The sequence below is a fragment of the Ips typographus genome, linkage group LG2, assembly GCF_016097725.1.
Source record: "Ips typographus isolate SLU linkage group LG2, UJ_Ityp_2.0, whole genome shotgun sequence".
Taxonomy (NCBI): domain Eukaryota; kingdom Metazoa; phylum Arthropoda; class Insecta; order Coleoptera; family Curculionidae; genus Ips; species Ips typographus.
Window position 1 is genome coordinate 15785038 of NC_138423.1, and position 19107 is coordinate 15804144.

At 35.1% G+C, this 19107-nt stretch overlaps 1 protein-coding gene across 2 annotated transcripts in view; it reads right to left on the reverse strand.

The window, feature by feature from the left end:
* Lrt (Leucine-rich tendon-specific protein) overlaps window positions 1-12253 on the reverse strand; it is a 63719-nt gene extending 51466 nt beyond the window's left edge. For both annotated transcript variants that reach the window (XM_081973620.1, XM_081973619.1), the window contains exon 1: window positions 11848-12253. The gene's annotated coding sequence lies outside the window, so the exon portion shown is untranslated. The remainder of the gene's footprint in view (window positions 1-11847) is intronic.
* Window positions 12254-19107: the final 6854 nt, after the last annotated feature.

The window sequence follows — 19107 nt, forward strand, 5'->3', positions numbered from 1 at the left end:
TTAAACATGCTTATGTTTCTATTGTAAGAAAGATCATAAACCATTCGAAGGTTTCGTTAAATGGTAAGTTTTAAAACTTGTTTCAATACTTCAAATACAAATTTGTGTTTATTATATTTGAAAACATTTACGTTAAGTAGGTAAGTTTGTTTAAAAGATACAACAAAATGTCCAAAAATCTGCTTTTGGTATGATTTCTTTTTGCAATAAAAAATAATTTATAACACCAAAAAAACTATTGATTGCCAAACTGTCTTTTGACTATTGACATGTTAAAACCATGTAAATCTAAAAAGAATAAATATTGTTTTCCATAGATCTTAAAGAAATTTTTTTCACATCTTCTTTTAAGACCTGATAAGCAAAACTTACAGAAGAAACTATAAAATGTCAGTCAGGGTACATAATAGTGTCTAAATTAGGTTGATAAAATCTGTTTTCTACTAATATAGAAATATTAGTAAATTTCTTAACAATTTAGAGAATGGATAAGAAGGCAATTACTACTACACACACCGGCAAAATTAGAGGAACGGTCAAAATTTAGACTTAATTTAACATCAATTTCCTCTTCGGCTCGATTTTGATCATCTTTTTTATGAATTGTAGCTTGATTCTTTATGATTGTCTTACTATGATTTTTAAGTGGTTTGTCTTTATGTCATATACAGAGACGAAAAGAAAGTCATTTTCTGTGCTCCTGGAGACACCCTGTGGAGAGAACAACTGAGAGTTGAAAACAGTTTAGAACATTAAATTGTAGCCCGTTATTTTCTGAAAATTTCCCTTTTTTATTCCCTCTGATATCTCAATTATTAAAGAAAATACAGAGTTTCGAAGAAAATGTGGATATTGATCTTATTTTTCCACACCGGTTTTAGAGGTAATCTATTGCCATGGTTTCCTAATCAAATTTGCTATACGTCCTTGGTTCTTATCAAGCGAAAGTCAAGAACATTCATCATTTTCATTCTTAAAAATGCAACATGGGTGATATGGCTTCTACTGATGTGGCGAAGGCTGTAGCGTTGATTGAAATTGGTACAAGTTAGAGCGATGTTGCTCACATGTTAAGAAAATCAAAATCTACGAATCTCGTACGATATATCGTAATGTAAGACGTTGGAGACGTGAGCAGTATGTGAGCAAACGAGGTCAAGGAAGAAAACGGTCAATCTTGCAAACATTATTGAATAGACGCAAAACAGTACCGCAACTAAGAAACGAACTGGAAGAAGTACGTGGAAGAAGAACAAGTGCTCGGACCATTAGCAGTAGGCTTAAAGAAGTTGGCTTGAAAGCTTATAGAACCAAGAAAGCTCCATTACTCCAGCGACGGCATTATTAGGAAACTATCAGTAAAGCCACAAGGGTCTTAAAGGTGTGTAGAAGCTGAGATGGATGTATATCACCATGATTAACCCCTTATTACGTATAGGGCGGCTGCTTGGTACAATAAAATCAGACAAGGTACTACTAGGTAAACTCTTAGAAAAGTAGCCATGAGAACATTTTCTATAGCAGTAATGGAGGTCCTCACTCTTCACACCCTTGCATCTCACGGAGCGCGCTGAGACAGCTTTGCTTAGAATGGCTAACAACGAAGTTGGAGGAAGAATGCTGGTAGCAATATGCAAGACACACAAAGGAACAGGAGCAGGAGTGTTTGGGTCAAGAACCAAATACTCGGAGCCAATGGAAAAATACCCCAGTATCTTTCAGGCGGAAATTCACGGAATAGATGCGCTCAGTTCACCATTGACAATGGCTATCGCAAGCAGTATATTGCAATTCTGACCGATAGTCAGGCAGCCATAACAGCGCTGAGCTCAATCATAGTCAGCTCTAAAATGGTATGAGAATGTTTAGGCAAACTCAATGAACTAGGCACAGAAATAATAAAGTCACTATGGTTCCAGAACACAGAGGATTTCAGAAAACATTCTGGCTAAAATAGGTTCCGAGACTGCTTTTACAAGACCAGAACTCTTCTGTGGTTTGACTCACCTGTAAACACGAGCTCAAATTGAAGGAGGAACACGAAAGAGCCAAGCTCTGGAAGCAACCCACTGGACTGGCGTACTCTAAGAAACTTCTTGTATATTACAACCGGAAAAGGAGTAAATATTTTGTAAAAATTGAGCAAAAGAAACCTACGCTCACTCAAAGATTTCCTCTCAGGACACTGTCGCTTGAGAGGCCACCTAAAGCGTATAGGCCTAGGAAGTCACGGAGACTGCAGGTTCTGTGGGGATGAGGAAGACACTCCTGAACACCTGCTTTGTGAATGTGATGCAGTCTCAAACATAAGGACCAACTTGTTTGATAGCAGCATCATCAATGATGGGGAGATTTCTTCTCCAAAACGACTCAGCTGCTGGGCTTTATTAAGGCCTTGAAGCTGGAGAAGGAACTGTGATGAGACTAGCCTCAGCCCAGATCCTAGTAACGAGGGGGTACAATAGGCTCCAAGACCACAGCGCATTGTTACTTTGGTAGCTACAAATCTACAAATCTAATTACTATGTCAAGACCTGCATGAAAAAGAAAGTCTGCTGTGGAGCTTTGTAGTGGACGAACTACTGTGAAATCTAAACGATGCTGGCCTGTATGCACAGGCATATGCAGACGACATAGTTATTCTCTTTAACGTAACCAGAGACAGGCTTCGCGGCGCTATAGCTAGGGCGCTCCGAATGGTGGGTAACTGGTGCGACCTAGTCGGGTTAAGAGTCAACCCGGCAAAAGCATAATTTATGCTCTTCAGCAGAAAGCGTGACCAAAGAATACGACGGATCCTACTTGTCGAGGATGCTTGGAAGAGGAAGAGTCGGCAGGACACATCTTAATGTAGTGTCCAGCCTTCACTCGTTCGCGGACAACATTCCTGGGACAGTCAATAATGACGCCCAGGGCAATCAAGGAGCTAAGACTTCGCAGACTGGTTGGCTTCATAAGGTCGACTAGACTGCTGTAGCTACCAACAACTATACGTTTCTGGGGCGCTGTCCCCCCGATTTGCCAACCAACCAAGGAAGTGTTACCAAGGATATGTTTGTCAATTTGTCAAGAAAATGTCACATTTCACTAGTGACTTTTACTTTCATCCCTGAAATGAGATAGGAAAGTTTTATTTTCTTTAGGGGTCGTAGGAATTTTTTTTATAAATTAGGTTTGTCTGGCATTTTTTGAGTTTGCAAGTGTTTTTTAACGAAAAATTCTGCATTTAATTACCTTAAAACTACGCTAGAAGTGGGATGTTCTATTTCTAAATTATATTAAAATAACATAAAAACGATAACAATAAGAAATTAAAACAGGAATTCGAATTTTGTTAATAAGCGCACTAGAAGGGGTAAAGGTATGACCATAGAAAAAAACACTCTGTAAATAAGAAAATGCCTAACAATGTGTTTATAAAGTCAAGATGTACCAAATTTCAGCTAAATATCTACAAAATTATAAAAAGTATACTTACATAAAAAACTAGAAAGATCATAAAACTTTGACACTCCGTATTTTAAGATATATCTATCAGTAAGGAACACCCTGTATATTTGGGACCAATACTTTTATTTTTTCAATTTCAAGAACAACGTTTATGGAAATAATGAACTGGGACGGTAACTCGGAAATTATGCTGGGGTAGAACTACATTTTTAAATACTGGAACTTATACTATATCTTGAAATTTATTTATAAATTAAACAATTAAAATTAAAATTATTTAAATTAAAAACTAATTATTTTATAACTAGAAAATATGTTTACTATTCAATAGACAAAATTTTGATTTAAAATCATTCAAACTCTTGTGGCCTTTTCTTTTTATTACACAGAAATTGTGCATGTGGAATTGGATAAAAATCCAGTAGATTTGTATAATTCAGCTGTTTGTTTTTTACTCGCCATTGCTCATTATTTTGGTTATTTCTTAGATTCTTCTACAGAGTGATAAATGCGCCCTCACGTATTGCATTTTTCACCTAAACCACAAGACAAATAAGAACCATTTCCTGAAAGCTATTTTTCGACGTTAAGTATTAGAACAGATGCTTTTAAAAAGTAAAAATGAACTTGCCCAAGGTATCCGCATTAATATTCTGTCATCGTACGAACGTTTCACAAAGAATGGGTTTCTTCTGCTTTAGCGTCAGTTTTTTTTGAAAAGGAAATAAGGAGATATTGCTGTGTGCCTGAGGTAACAATGTGGAATTTTTCTTCTTACTTCATACCTGATAAATTTATCAGACGATTTATGTTGTCTAACTCTTCTACGAATTATAAAAGAACCAAAAGTTTCGTACGGCACTACACCACATTTACGACTAATAATAAATAAACCTTCCTGAGTTTGCGCGCCTTTAAAACTTCCTTAATACTTAAAGATTTCCACCGAAAACCCATTAAACTTTTCCCATACTCCGGAAAATAAAAATTACATAAGCCTGGAAGTTCCAGCACACGTTCGGACTTCCGGATTGAGAAAAAGGTGGATTTAAACTGGGTTAAGTAGCGGGCGTGAACAAAATATGGCAAATAATGGTTTAACTTGTTAAGACCTTTTTGAGTAGGAGCTCATTCAATGATACAGTTACACACTAGACTAGAAGTACATTTGGTACAACCGTGAATCGCCGTTAATGACCTAAACAAACTTCTATTACAGTCACTTTATGCTTTTTTTATTTGAAGCGTTGTGTTTTCCAACAAATTAGTTCATACCATATCTGTGTGATCCTGCTCATTCATCATAAAGTCACGTACATACCATCCATAATATCACACACAACGTTACAAACACGTCATTCGATCAAGATCTAAAAACCACATAAAACCGTATAGGTATATTAATTATAAATGCGCGACAAAGAAGGTACCATTGATATGGTATATGGTGACATCCGCTTTTAAGTATCAGTGGGTTCCTATTGTGCACATGCCTATTGTCTCAAAATGTATGTAGGGGAAGAGGACGTCTGAAACGTGACTCCGAAAGTCAATCTTCGCTTAGTAGATGTAAATTGAGGAATTCTTCATTCTTGGCGTTAATTACATTTAAGTGAATTTACGCCTACGTTAAAAAAAAAGTTTTAAGGGAATTTGGCCTGCACTGTCTGCTATTTCCGACTTTGACGACCTCAAAACTATTTATAAAGCGTAATGTACTGTGATGGAGCGAAGTTATTCAACAGTGCATAAACGTCCTTCTAAAAAGTTAATAAGGTCGGTTGGTTGTGAATTTTCCTTAAGAGAATGAAAGATGGAAATTTATCGAGCGTACTCCTTTCCATATTTAAGAAACTTTTGCCGTATTTTTGCCAACTTTCGATCTATATTGCCTTCGTAAAGTTAAGTCACTTAAGTCTTATGTTAGAACATTTATTATCGATGAGAACTGGCAACGGAGGAGAACATTTAAAGAGAATCGGTTTAGTGTGATTTAGAATCAGTTTTATTATTTTTGGTTAAAATTATATTGTTTTTTTTTATATTGTGGTTTTTTTCTGGTTTTGATCGGTTCATTTTATTGAAATTACTATTTTTCTTCATCGCAAAGCTTTATTTTAATTGTAATAACATTTGAAAATGACAAGTACTCCTTTAAGTTAAAAGCTCGATGAAATTTAACTTATTAAGCTTCTTTCAGGATATTATAGTTGTTGTACATACAGAGTGGCCACTTTTTGTTGGTTTTACGAAGTACAGAGCAAACGGTAATAAATAGAAAAAAAGTAAGATAGTAAAGTTTACTCTAAGAATTAGTCTGTCTTTATTTATTTCGGATATACAGGATTTTTGGATCTCAGGTGTCATTTAAGTAAACTAAAACCTTTTCAACCTTCTCTTTTTTAATTTCTAAGTGGTTGACGTAAGTAACTTTTTTTCTTACGGAACACCCTATAAATTATTGATTCATTGTATAACTCTTTTTAAGCTGATTCCAATGATTTATAGTTTTATGTACTTATCTCAACTATTTTTGGAAATATTAATAAAAAACTGTTTTTTCCATAAGAAACAATGTGTTAGAAAGACACCGCATTTTCAAAATCTAAGTTAAGTATTATTTTCATTTTCGTTGATCGAATACGTTGTCTGAAGAAACAAAATCCATGAAAAAGACTATTATAATTACCACTCTGATTTATAAAATATTTTAGAAAATCGAAGAGATAAGTATACAAGGTAATTCAAATTCGACCTTCACCATTGGGATCTCGGAAATTATAAGAGATACGAGAAAGTTTAAATTGGGGCAAAGTTGCCCAATACAAAGCTCAACCAAATGCAACTTCCGAAGATATCCGAAAAAAACTGAAAATTTGTTTTTATTTATATCTAACCTTATTTGAAGAGATATCCCAAAACTAAAAGCATCTTTTCATTGCCACTTTTTCCCAAAAATCCCAATGGTGACGGTCGAATTTGAATTACCCTGTATAAAACTATATATCATCCAATCCAGCAATAATTTATAGATTTTAGAATTTTAGAATTTAGAGAAAAAGCGACTACGCCAATGGAATCTACGTAAAACCTTGTAAATGGCCGTTTTCAGTATTTTGTTAACTTAAATGATAGCTAAAATATCGCAATAATCGAATATGGCCAATTTCCAAAAACCTTCTGTATATCTGGACCAGCAAGCTAAACTCAAAAATCGAACTAGTAACACTTCTCTTACTTTTTCTATCTATTACCGTTTGCTCTGTACTCCGTAAAACCAACGAAAAGTGACAACCCTGTACATGTAAAATAGGCCTAATTTATAAAAAAAAGTTGTTTTTAACCCAAAAACTGATATAAATGGTACTGTGTTATACGTCGTTACTTACTGATTTTTCAGTCCACATAAAAAACAAAAAAAATGTTTTCTAAATATCTCAAGAGTTAAAAGAAATTATTGTTTTTTGAAAACACCATGAATCCTGATTGCGCAACTTTTTCCTAATTTAACTCATTTTCGGGTTTATCCCCACGCAATGTATGCTTTGCGTTGTAGGACACCCTGTATATAGGGTGTCCAAGATAAGAAGATAATAAGATCTTGGAAACTGTTACAGATACAGATTTGGTTAAATGGGAGAAAAGTTGCGTAATCATGGCCTTAATAAAATGACATTTAGAAAACGTCAAAATATTTTTTGGTTTTTGAGATATTTTGAAAAAAGTAAATTTTTTGATTTTGCATTTAATTTTTTTGTGGCTTCAATATTGGACCTAGACCAAAACTAATGACACTTTTAAAGCTCTTTAAATTGGCATTATCAGTTCTTCATTCCTTTGTCCACAAAGTCAATAATTATTCAATAACACAGTAATGTTCAGGTTGTTGGCAAAAGCTTCATGAGGGTCATATAATGTCAATTAATGACTTAATCTGCAGGAATAATTTTATTATTCCTTCACTTGTAATCAGTGCTAATGGACAGTGTAGTATTACCCTCACATTTTATGATCATTGTTTCCATGGGTGATTTGCGTTTCATGTAGGTACTTTTTAGTCTAAACTATTATACACAAGCCTTGTATACGAAATACTGATTGTGTCTAGTATTTATTGGTTTTCAATACAGATGGTGACCTCTAGACACATTATTATTCTCTTGACCTAAAATTTACACACACAATCTAATACTTAGTAGGTTTTGTACTTCTACCAACAATGAATATCTAAGGCCATACCTAAATCAAAATATGACATTTTAGGATTAATGTGGGGCAGAAAATCTCGTTTTTACTGGCGACGCGAATATTGCAACGTCATGTAGTATAATCAGGGTGCTCTCAACCTTACGGATTACAAAACCTAAATAGCGTCCAGATTGATTTGAAATCATCACCAAAACTTTAACAAAATTGTTACTTAATTGGTACTGAATGTTGTCAAATTTAAGATTAGTCAAAACAGACATTCCTTAAAAAAAAAAACAATTATTTCGATGTTAAGTAGGCAACAAAAGCTATAACAGTGAGGACCAAAAGTCTCGCATAAATTCATTACAAATTGAAGAAATTTTTTCTATCAAAATGCTTGAACACCTCAATTATTGTTCTTACCGCCATTTGCATCGTCGAACTTCAAGCCCAGTTTAAGTTAAGCGTTCAGACTGTAACTTTTTTCAACTGTATTCTACACAGTCTGAACCACAATTAACTTAAGCTTCTTATAGTACGACGGTGCAAATGGGGATTAGTTATGCATTTTGAAAATTAATGATTGAATTAGTTAATTTCTTAAAAATTGCAAATAACGGTGACCTGTTAGAGTATTTTCAAGAAAATACTGTCCTATGATTCTATCTCTGACACTGTTAGACGTCTCCAAGGCGTTTGACAGGGATTGGCACAGAGAACTTCTAATCAAGATGATGGATGCCGGCTTTTCAATCGGCCTGGTAAAACTAATTATGTCTTTTTTTTCATCTCGTTGCTTCCGAGTCAAAATCGACAGTGTCTACTCAAGTTATAGGGAAATGGAAGCAGGAGTGTCGAATTTTGTCCCCTTGCCGAAGAAGAACAATGCAACAAAATGTGAGGAAGACAGACTAATCAGCCTCATGAGTCACACACTGAAGATATTCCTTAAGATTATCCACTACAGAATATCAATTAGGTGCGAAAGAAACATCGGATCCACATAATTTGGATTCAGACGAGGTTTAGGCACGAGAGAAGCATTAGTTGCGATTCAAGTACTGATTCAGGCCTGCAACGATCAGAGAAAGGACATAATGCTGTGTTTTATCGATTATGAAAAGGCGTTCGACAGAGTCCAACATCATAAACTGATCCAAATCCTAAATAGATTGGGCATAGACCAAAAAGACATCCGCTGCATTCAAAGCCTATACTGGAGTTGGTAACGATCTCACAGAAGCAGGACAAATTTGTAGAGGGGTCAGATAAGGGTGTGTTCTCTGCCCATTTCTCTTCAATTTATATTCTGAAGCCATCTTTCAGGAAGCCCTAGTAGAACGCAACGTGGGCGTTAAGGTGAATGGTGTATGGGTCAACAATATTCTTTATGCGGACGACACAGTGGGACTGTCGGGGAATGCAGTAACAACAAGGACCTCAATATTAACACCAAGAAGACTAAATTCATGATAATTACTCGAAAGCCACAAGAATTTCAAAACTAACATATGAGAATCAACCAATAGAGCGCAATGAAAATATATAAGAACGTGGCTGAAAACTGTGAATCAGACACAGAAATCAGATGCCGGATTGAAAATGCCCGCAGTGCGTTCATGAAATTCAAAAAAGTGCTCACCAATACTGATTTTGATCTTGGCTTGAGAATTAGATTTGTCAAATGCTATGTCTGGACAGTGTTGCTTTATGGCATGGAGGGATGGACACTGAAGGTGAGCACTATGAACAAGCTGGAAGCATTCGAGATGCGGGTCTATACTGAGGATTCCATGGACTGCAAGAAAGAACCAACGATGAGGTCTTGAAAATAATCAATAAAGACCGCGAACTGTTAGACACCATTAAACGTCGAAAAACAGCATACCTGGGCCACGTAATACGCAACAAGAGGTACCAATTCCTGCAATTGATAATTGAAGGAAAGAGAGCAATCGGCAGGAAAAAGATGTCATAGTTCCGCAACGTTAGGTAGCGGACAAGACTGAGGACAATGCAAAAACTAATGCATACCATACGTAATAAGGAAGTGGACAAATGTGATCGCAAACATCCATTAATAGATACGCAGCAGAAGAAGAAAAATGTATGTTAAAAATTGATTAAAATATTCACGTGACTTGAAAAAAAACTGAAAATTCTCATTTTTATCAAAATGACTAAATTTATTAATCACGGGGAAATCAAATGGTAAAAATTATTCACGTGACCTTTATAATATCATTTTTAGCTATAATCGAAAATCTTAAGTAGTTTTCTGGTTTCTTATACAGGGTGGTCAAGTTTTAAGTGTCAATAATTCACCATTTGATAGCCAATCAAAAAATAAGTTGACTTGCATTATGTCATTTTTCTGAAAAACGTTTCCTAACGAAGATACAGTCCTCCAAATTTCCATTTAAAAAATCGTTTTATAGTTTAAAACTGAACATCCAAGACTTGTGAAAGTCCAAATTTGTACTGAATAGTCTAAAAACGTGCTTTTTACTATTAGGAATGGTCTTATGATTAGCTAGCTTAACTTTCAACAAGTCAAGAAGTAAATTAAATTTTCGAACTATTTTATTTCTAAAAATTAGTTCTCAAGACTATTATTGTAGCATTTGGTACCAAAATTTTTTACTTTTATTACTGAAGAAACTTGACTTTTGGAAATAGTCTTAAACTCGATTTTTCAGTCTTAAAAAGCACTAAAAACAGTCTGAACTTCTTAGAGATGCTACAATTTATTGCACCTCTGAGTGTAGAAGTCAATTTAATATTGAAGAAGCTTGAAATAACATTTTCAAGATTATGGTCAGTGGACACACTGGCTTTTAGGCCTGATAAGTCAAAAACTTTGTAAAGATAGTCTTGAAACTCGATTTGAGGCACTGAAAACAGCCTTAAAACACTAAAAACAGTCTAGTTTATTAAGAAATACCCGAATTTTTAGCACTGAGGTGCCAAGAAGTCGATTTAATAGTGACAAAGCTTGGAATGCCATTTTAAGTCTATGAAGAATGTAAAAATTGTTTTTTAAGTTTGCTATGTCAATAACTTGGTGAAGATAGTCTTTAAACTCGATTTTCCAAGCTGAAAGCAGTTTTGAAGCACTAAAAACAGTCCAGAATTTGAAGAAAATGAAAAGCAAAGTAAAAAGCACGAAAAGTTCGGTTTCAAGACAATTTTCATGAATCTAATGTCAATGTCCTGCATCTAAGACTATTTTCAAGACTAAAATTTTGAAATTTGTCTTCAAATTATGAAAACTTACTTCAAATGCAATTTTTAAGCTTCTGATGTCACTTTTCATTAGTTCAGTCACAGTTTGGGGTTCAAGTCAATTTTTAAGGTTTAAATGTATGAATTTGTAGTAACAAATTCTTGAAAAAGTAGTTTTTATGTCTACAAGTCAATTTTTAGTATTAAAGTCTCTCGATTTGCATGAAAACTGGTTACAAACACAATTTTTAAGCTTCTGAAATTTTTATCTTTTCTAATTCAATTTTCAAATCTAAAGTCTTTTAGTTTGTCTGGAAACTATGAAAACTGGCTACAACAATATTTTTTAAACTTCTTAAGTAAATTTTCCGTTTCCAAGACAATTTTTAAGTTGGGTTGGGTTAGTTTTGGGTCTTTGACCGTAATAACGTGTAATAAAGTGCTTGTTCCAAATTTGATCAATATTGCTCCAACGGTCTGACAGTTATGACAAAAAAAAACGATTTTTTAAACAGAAATTTGAAGGACTGTATTTTCCTTAGGAAGCACTTTTCAGGAAAATGACATAATGAATGTCAACTTATTTTTTAATTGGCTATGGATTGGTGAATTATTGACATTTAAAACTGGACCACCATGTATAAACATATTTTTTCTCTATTGTATGTGTGTAATGGCTGTCACAACAATTGAATGGATTGGTTTCTACAAGAGTTATAACAATTGCACAGTTAATCCTTTTTCGTCTAGTTTTCCTAAAAGGACAACTAGAGAATAAAAACAGCCAAACCACTGTAAAACCAAAAAAAAACATCGATTTCCACATCCAAAACGGGTTCTTGATGTTGACATTTTATTCAACAGGCTGTTAATAAATATTTGGCGTGTAGGTGGAAGACCTCGTTTTAAGTTTGCTTTCCAAACTGTACAATTAAATGGTAGGAGCGTAAAAAAAATAAAAATTCAATGGATGAAACTAACCTTCAACAACCAGATTTCCGCTGACCACAGTAGCCCTTTTCAAATCTCTGGTGCATGTTTCCGTTTCCTTTGGCGCCTCACGTTACAACTCACTTTTAGAAAAAACTCGAACTTTTTTCAACTGAAAAAGTTTCAGTCACTATAAAGTTTTATTTAATTTTTTTAATTTACTTGTTAGTCAAACTAGCGCGAATCACCATAAACTGTTCGAGAACTTAAAAAAAAATCAGTTAACTGAGAGACGCGTTAAGCAGCTGACAAGTTTAAATCCAGCTGAACAAGAATAACGAGACAATGAAGCATGTCGGGCTACATTTTCCGGGATTTTCGGGAAAAGAGGAACAGGTGAAGATCGCGGATCGCGTGCGTTATCGGCGAGAGCCGAGAGCGACGATACCGTACGGAAGTTGCGGTAAGAATAAACGGCGACGTTTACTCGTTTACCATGGGTTTGGGTTGCGTGGTTGCTTTACATTGATGCCATATTGTTACTTTTAAATTATTAATCAGAGATTTAATTTTCTGGTTAAAAAAAAATTAGATCCATAAAAACCCCTATAGAAAAAATCAAAGTGAAATGAGATGACGTAGCAGGGTAACAGCACGGCAGATGTTTTGAATGTGAAAAATAAAGAAGCAAACGTTACATTCACAACATCTGTGTACATTGTTCCGTCATGCCATTTAACTTTGCTTTTTGCATTGTTTAAAAATTAGTAATCACAATTTGTATACTTTTACTATACTAAAATTACAGTTGGAGATATGTTCTATGTTTGTTGAGGCGAGTTACTCATTTCTTCGCTGTTAGTTGGGTCTTCTGTCTCACCACACAAAAAAGGTTTGTTGGGAATATGGAATTTCGCTCTATTTTCTACTAAAGTTGAAAATAACATTAACCTAGTCGTCCCAACACAAAACCACTAACTTAAGCTCGGTCTTGATACCTAAAAACGCTGACGTTTCGGTGAAAAATCTACCACCGTCTTCAGAGAATCTAAAATAGAACACAACGACAAAAGACAGAAAACAACAACTTATTAGAAAGAAGTAGTAGTCCATATTCTTTCAGTGGAGTCGCAGGAGTACGAAAGGAAGGAAATGACAAACAGTCTTCTCCACAATACTTTATTATGACCTTAGATGGTAAGGTCTGCTCAACAAGTTTCGGTCACATAAATGACCATCTTCAGGAGCTCAAATCAGTCGACCAATGTGACTACTGTCTTTTTACAAGGGGAGAGACAGAGAGACCCATGTTATGACGAAATAGTGAAATTAACAAAGTTAAATAGGTGAACAAAGCTCATTATGGAGAAAAAATAACTATAGCACATTAAATCAAAAAATTAATTAAAATTAAACATAAAACTTAAACTAGACCCATTTAGGGCTGGGTGAGACCATAGGGGGGAAAAAAGAGCTTAACACTTGTGCACCATCCACAGAAGAGGCGATGAAACAGGGTTGAGGCGATGAAACAGGGTTGAGGCGATGAGTTATTTTTTATTAAATATTAAACCTGATAATGTTCAATTTGGAACTCCGAGAAGGGTTTTTTGTCAATAAAAATTGACTTGTGTCATTCCAATAGGAAAGGTTTTTTAAAGGGTTTTGTAATGAAAACAAAATTACAAGAAATTTCAGTTTTGTTTGATATGACCAAGTGTTATCCCCTCCTCTAGAATATTTAATCAAGTTTGGTCAATATTAATAGAGGATGTCGCAACACAGGAGTCATGGTTTAATCTAATATATGCACTTTCTTTTATTTTACGTCTTTTTGAAGACATCAGTAAATAAGCGAATGTCATTAAGGAGTGATTTCAAATTTTGTTTAAACCTCTAGTTAATAAAAAAAATTTCACATAATGGATAAAACTACCTACTTTCTGTTAAAAAAAAATGTAAATGAAACAGAAAACTACATTTAGTCTACTCATCAGTTGGAAGATGTATTAACACAGTGTTTTCCCATGGGGGCCATGACATTTTTTTCAGTGTTAATTTTTTGCCTAATTTGGTATTTATGCCTACAATGTTACCAAGTATAAGTAATAAGTATTAAAACCAGCTAAACTGGGTGGACTAATCTGTCCCTAGAACTAATAATTTATGAAGATACCGAATCACTCTGTAGCTATCAAAATAATCTATTATACATCTCATTATACAACTATTCATATTTTTCTCAACATACGGTCAAATCATCAAGGTGGTCAAAAAATTATGCAAATTGATAAATGAAAGCACGTTGTAACTGTCAAAAAAGTTCTAATGTCGAAGTGGAAACTCTCTAATTCAGACTTCAGTCAAGTTTAAGTTAAACGTAATTCAGACTGTGACTTTTTTCCCTTGTTCTGTCACATTCAAAACCAAACGATCTAAATTCGGTTTAAAATACGACGGTGCAAATAGGGGTTGGGGTTAGGGTTGGACTGATTTAAATAGTAATTTTAATTTCTAATCATGTTTTAAATAAAAAATTCAATTTTTTTAATTAGACTTAAAAAGACTTTAAAAAGTCTTTAAAAACCAAACAGGAATGAAATGTATTAGGCTCTTATCTACTGAAAATTAAATAATTAAAAAAATTGATTTTCCTCATTTTTATTGTAAAACTGAAACACAAAAACTAATTTTCCTCTTTTCTTTCAACTGTTCTTTCCTCACACTGAAAGAACTGAATTCTTCTTTAAAATTGGTTGGCATTTAATCTGTCTTTTTTCTAAAATTTTGGGCGATTAGCCAGCTCGGTCAAATTAACACATTCTTCCGATTATCTCTTCTGAAACTAGAGAACTAAATTCTTCTTTATAGATGATTGACATTTACTTTACTAAAAACTAGATCATCACGTGACTACTGTCAAAATAACTGTCACAACTCTCATAAACATGATTCATATCGAATACTGCAAGAGAACTTTTCTAAATTCTGATTGTTGCAGCTTTAAGAGCACAGTTTGAAAGTTCTGACGTTAGTGACAGTTGTCACATGGTTCTAGAATACTACTTAGATAGAGGGTCACGTGACAATTGTCAAAATAAATATCATAAATTTCAGAAACACGTCTTGTTTTGAAAACCGTGTTAAACTGTAATTCTTACAAATTCCAGACAAATTTTGACAGTTTTGACATTAGTGACAGAAATCACGTGATTTTGGAGGATAATTTAGCTAAGTAGTCACGTGATCCACTTGGAGTAAGAAAAAGGAGTTAGTCAGGCAGTTCGGAAACTCGGAAACTACAAGAGAGTTTATTTTTTGTTATGGACGCCATATTGGATTTTTACACGACCAAATACAGCATTTTATTTTGAATTCAGTGATGTATGACAACAACTTATGATTTGCCTGAGCTGGCTTTGAATACCGTCAAAAATGTCCTAATTTTTAAGTAAATGAGAAAATGGCGGCAGTTACAACAAAACGGACACCAGATTCATGTTTCTCATGCCAAAATTAGTTAAAATAGCCCTTTGACACGTCTAAATCTAATATGGCGACATGGTCAGTAAGTAGGCCAAGAAACCCTTTATTTGAAGAAAATGTCGGTGCATTTTTCCAAAAATTAATTGATTATTTGAAACATTTCGTAGACATATCATATGATCGTAGGTAGCCAATGAATGGAGCTATCACGTGACGTTGATCGCCCACTGTTAAGTTGCCCCGTTTGACCGCTAGAGGGCGTCAAATTTGATTACCTTTTTACGGACATTTTACTAAATCTCTCGAAAACGGTTTGAGTGAGCAGTGTGAAAGTATTACTATGTTTGCCCCTCAAAAAGACGCTTTTTTTTATTAAATATAATATTTTTCCGTACAACTCACCGGTTAACCTTAAAAAATAAAAAAACAGATTTTTTGACGTTCGATTTTTTTATTTTTTTGGCACCCCATAATTTTTGAATTTTGAAAATCATCTTCAACTGCCTTTATTAGTTTAGGATGATGGTAGTAGTAACTGTGAGGTAAAGTGTCATTGAAAACTGCCAAAAATGCCATAATTTCCAGGTCGGAGGCAAAACGGCGACAGTTACAGCAAAACGGACACCGGATTAGTGTTCTTCAGGCCAAAATTAGTAAAAATGACCGCTTTGACAGTTTTAAATCCAACATGGCGGCGGACAGTATAGTGTCCTAGAAAAACGTTTCACTTGCGCTAAAATTTGGTATTTTTTAAAAAAAACAACTTTCATCTAACTTACACTTAACCATTATAGAAAAAATAAAACTTAAGAAAACTGAAGTTTTCATGAATGATAACCTCTGAAAACCAAAAACATCATTACTTTTAGTGTATCAGAAAAAAAATTAGGTAGTTTTGTCCTAAAGTCCTCTGGCGTTCCTAAATGTTTGTAGGTATATTTAAGGAACACCCTGTATAATTAGATGAATTTTAATCTGGTTTTTGGGTCTACACATCACCCTTATTCGATGTCAAACTTGAAAATGTCCAAACCCACGTGTTCATTAATGAACACAACGTAGCGTAGCTGCAGCGTGGTAATTGTGGCTTTATACTTGTCGGATGCAAATTTGGCACGATAAGCGCTGGCGCTGCCTGTCGGGCAACTTTCACCAATTACGAGATAATTAAATATAAAAATGTGACCGATTCAACGAAACGTGTGGTTTGCCTTATGAATGAATTAGTAACGGCAGTCACGATAGTTTCGTGGCGTTCCTATTTAGAATTTACGCAATGAGATCGATGTTACTATTTACTAGATTAATGAATTAAGATATGTTCATAATATACGTGTTTGAAAATGTTTAATATTTCAACAGGCTTTTTCTTCTTGTCAGTTCAAGAATATGGTTTTGTAGTATGACGTATACTCTACAGAGTGTTACTAATTTAATTATTTTTTTTTTGGCCTTAGATAGATGGGTCAAGCAAGACTACTGCTTTTCACCCTCCCATCGCTGTAGACCAAAAGGATAGGTCTGGAAGAGGAAATCGCTACCAGTCCAGGAATTTTCCCTTTCTGGAAGTTCCCAGAGTTGCATCGGTATCCTCTGTCCTAGGAAAAGGATGCCCCCGCTGACGGAGGGGCTCTTCTGGCACTCTTCTTGTCCTCCATTTCTTCTTTCTTCGTCAGCTCGTCCATCTCTGGTGGTCCTGGCAAACTATAGGATGTCCAAACAGTCGCCTTTCGTCCGTCTGTTTTTACATCCTAAGGTTTTGGGGAGTTAGGTCTGGTGAGTGGGGAATGGTTTTCCCTCTTTTGCGTAGGCAAAGCGGGGGAAAGCGCCAGGAGTGCAGTCAGAGCCCAGTTAGCACCGGGATAACTGCGGAAAATGTTCTACCCAGATTTTGAGAGTAAAATTCTCGCCACTCGGTGGGAAGGTTTTGGGAGGAAATGTGGTCCTCTTCTTGGTTGGTTGGTCTTGAATTGTCGTCTATCTGAAACAGAAAGCTATTAATAATTACCCGTTATCCAATAGCTGGTATATGGATTTTCGCTTTTTGGAATATCTTCACTGCGCTCTGCTTGATCCTTTCCAGTGCGGTGGTGAACTTCAAGTCTCGCTGGATGTCGACATTTCTGACGTACCATGGAGCGTCCACCGCTGTCCTGAGACCTTTGATGAATAAAACCTTATGATTCCAATATAACAACTGGATCACAAACAAGATAGTTGTAGAGTAACATCTGGTGACATCTGAACTCCACTTTCTTAGATAAAAATATTATTCCGACTTTTTTTGGAAAACCTTCCAATTGTTAGACCATGTTTTGTGAAGTGGGCTTGAGTTTTTAGTTTTTTTTTTGCTAATTTGAGTTTGATACTATATTGCAAGTTGTATTTAGGTTTATTTGAAAGTAGGGACAGCTCTGACACTCGCTTCATTCTCCACCAGTCTGATATTTGGATGAGTGTTAGAGCTGTCCCTACATTTTTTTTCTGATATCGCTGGTATATCCTTTCCCATATGCATAACATCATATTTTTGGAATCGAATTTTAACGTGAGACAAGTTGCTTTTATTCGATTTTCTGTCTTCCAACTGGGTTTAATGTTCAATTATGTATCTCATGCTAATCATGCTATGATCCACAGTCTTGAATGAAAGAAATATTGACACTAAATATTACAAACCCTTAAGTATTAAAGCATATTTCAGATCTTTGTGACTTTGCTGTAAACTTTGCGTAAACTGAACTTCCGTTTTGGTTGGAAATGTTCTATTTATATTCTCTTCGAGCAGTCGTTCGTCCTGACCGACCGTACGCCTGTAATAAAGTGATTCCATGTAGGAAGAGATATGTAAATTTCGTACCCTGTTATTTACGCAACTGAATGAGATGGTTAGTAGGTGTATGACCCTTTTGTGTCGGCCGACCGTGCCCGGTGCTGTTTGTCGCTGAACCAACCACGCGTTTTGCTTCACGCGCTGTTGCCTTTCGATCGAAGAGAAAAGATCTTTTGGGTCGTTTTAATTAACAAAAGTCCGGAATTTTGCTTTAAATTGCTTGTCGTTTTGCCCACACAATTTCATTAAAACCCGTATTGGAAAAAATTAGGTGAAATCAAAACCACCAGCAACCAAACTGGCTTTAGGGTAATTTGCTAACACAAAGTGTGATTGATTTTTGATTCTACATTAATCAAGATGCTACATTAGTCATATCAGGAAAATTTAGGCCATAAATGACTTAACTAAAGAAAGTAAAGATCTTAAAATTACATGTTTTATTGATATTTCAAACAAATTCTATTTATTAAACTAAAAATGTGAAAGTTATCCAGGCTTGTAAGCCGTGGTCCAATGGAATTTCTTCATGATGTCCACATCTAATCTAAAACGCACGGATCGTTATCTCAATAATGGATCTAATCATCACCCTAGCCAAAAAAGAAGAGTGATCAAGAAATTGTGAACCATCAAGGATAGAAAAGGAGCTTAAACATCTGGAAAGGGTTTCCGGATGAAATGGATACAGTAGACAACAATTCAACAGAGCCACTCGCCCAAGAAACATCGAACTACGTTAGACGACAAGACGGAACGGGATGTTGAAGAGAAAGTTGGTTGGACTTACGTTTATATTGGAACAACTAAACGTAGTGTCAACACGAGAATAGCAGAGCACAAGAGAAGTTGCAGACTGGGACAGATCGAGAAATCCGCGATGGCAGAACATGCACTTTCCAGAGGACATGATATTCGTTTTGAAGAGGTGGAGGTTTTGGATCGATCACAACTTTACTTATCCTAGATTAACTAGAGAAGCCATTGAGATC